Below are 2,579 nucleotides of genomic sequence, written 5' to 3'. Positions count from 1 at the left end.
AATTGAGAAGAGTCCATTGGTGATTTATGGTATATTAATTCTAGTGTAAACTTTGATCCTAATGAAATCATGCTTTTCAATCCGAGGTATTAAGTGTATTAAATCCCTATCAAAATTCTTGTTACAGATGTCATACATAAGGGTAATGATGTGTAGTAGAATGTTGGAACTGTATTTTCACCCGAGTAGTAGTATATATTAAAGTGTAATGACCTATTGGTAGTGAGATTGGGCCAAGAAGTTGGTGATATGAAGTCACAAGGTTAGAAGTTAGAGTGAGGGTGACTTTTGAGTAAATAAATAGTTTTAGTTGTATAACTGTCGATTAAGGGATGATTTGCCATTTTATGGTCATAGACTAGTATGGTAGCAATATTAGTAGATCGTATGGTAGTCTGTGGTGGAAGTGTTTGTCTATGATTATTATCTATTTAGAATAGGGAAAAAGCCTAGAGTGGATAGTTATGGTGGTTATGGAAATCGCTTATAGGCTATGAATGAAAACGGTTAGATTAGCCAATAAGTTATAAGCATAGACTCATTGTTGTATATGAAATTTTGAAGGTAGTTGTGATATATGCATTGGAAGGTAACTATGATGTGAGAAAGTAAAATATGTTGATAAGATCATAATGGGTTATGATATAAGATTAAGAGCGACTACCTTCATTATGTGACCTTACCCTTCCCCCTTGATTTGTCTTTTCTTTAGTAGTTGTAAATTTGTAGAGCGTGTGAGAAGGTATGTGGTAGATTAGGAGGTTTAGTAGTAATGTCATGAAGAGGATGGACTTATGGACCATAGATAAGTAAATGAGGGACTTAGGTTGATATTTCTATTCGATTGATTAGTATAGTATGTAACATGATTTATATGATTGGTGTTGTTAGATAATAGGCTTGAGCATTAGATGTGGACAGTAGTAATAAAAATAGTAGCTCAAGATTGATAATGCATGTTTTGTGGGAGTGAATTAGTAGGATTGATGTGAGGTATGAAATAGCTTAGGTTGGCACCTTTGGAAAAAGGATTGGATAATTATGATATTTATGTACATGAAGACTAGTATAAAAAATGATGAATTGTAGTTGAGTCATTAAGTGGATAAGGTCCTAGGTATAAAATAATAAGTTTAACCTCGAGGTAGCATATTGTTAGATGAGGTGTGATGTGTATGAGTGTCATGTGTACCTAGATTTCATTCTTGAATCTTGTGCTATGGAAAAGTCTAGGGAGTTGTTGTATAGCCTTATTTAGAGTTAAAATAAGGAAATATGGGTGGGCAATATGCGCCTTTGGTATAGTTTTATAAATTTTGTTAAGTTGCAAGTTATGTGATTAGAGGTATAATGCTAAGTATTCTAAGGAGTTGAAGATGAAGTGTTGTGCGTCTAGAAGCGTAGATGTCTACGCCCATGATAACGTTAGTAAAAAATAGATGACTTTGGGGGTTGTAGAATGGTAGGATTAGTGTACCTGAAGGGGATGTCCTAGAATGAATTTAATGTCCTTGAATAAAAAAAATTTATGGAGGGGAGTTTGTGTTTATGTGTATACTGGTACCCCTTTATGATAAGGAGTATGAAGGCGTATGCTCATGAGAGTGGGAGTTGTAGAGTGATGGATATAGAGGCTAGCAAGAGCTAAGAGTACCACTTTCAAAAAGTGAGGCCTTAAGAGTTTAGTTTATCAGAGATAGTTTAGCACTTATGTGTATGGTGAGATACCTTTTTATGTTGAGAGTTATGGCTATAGATTTTGATGTGATGGTATGACCGTAAATTTAGGAAAGTAACTTTGATTTAAGGGGAAGATGATATATTAAAGTAGTTCCCGAATTTTCTTGTGGTGTCAAGTTTCAAGTAAGAGGCGTGATAAATCAATTATTATTCAAGCAAACTCTTCCTACTTCGGTTTGAATTAACACCTACCAGTGTCTTATATACTCAAGTCTGGCCTATGTCTAAGGTTGGAGCACTCTATGTAACTCATGTCATCTTCCAACCTCCATACTAGAAGCCATAATGTCCCCTGGTAATTCTATATTTCAAGTATCCAAGCTCTATATTATGAGATACATGATCCATAACTCTGTGTCCCAAATCATGCTTGATTCTAAGAAAGCATGTTTTCGTGTGTTAGCGATTTATTTTATGTTGGGGTTAGCCAAAATGATAAAGTTGTATGAACTCATGACTATTTCAGATATGAAAAATGAGAAACGATAGCTTCAAGTAGAAGTCCTTGTCTAAATCTTCGACTTCATGAATTCCACACTCATGTTATAAGACTACTGATGTAAGCTCTTATGATTCTCACTATGGTTGCCCTAAGAACTTGTGCTATTTTGAGTTTATGCTAGAACGACTCTCCACTTGTTATCCAGACACTTGATATATGAAACACTCTGTGATTGTATCGTATCTTCAACTCATGTCCCACCTTGATTAGTGCAATAAGTATATGTTATAACCAAATAGTGTTACTCTCTTTCATTATGTTTCTGCTCAAGTCCTTTAATGACCCTCTGTATGTTAGTATGATGGTGGTTGTGGAAATGTAGAAGTGCATTAGGTGG

This window comes from Capsicum annuum, unplaced genomic scaffold (assembly GCF_002878395.1).
Source record: "Capsicum annuum cultivar UCD-10X-F1 unplaced genomic scaffold, UCD10Xv1.1 ctg3892, whole genome shotgun sequence".
Lineage (NCBI taxonomy): Eukaryota > Viridiplantae > Streptophyta > Magnoliopsida > Solanales > Solanaceae > Capsicum > Capsicum annuum.
Note: the sequence above shows the minus strand (reverse complement) of the source record.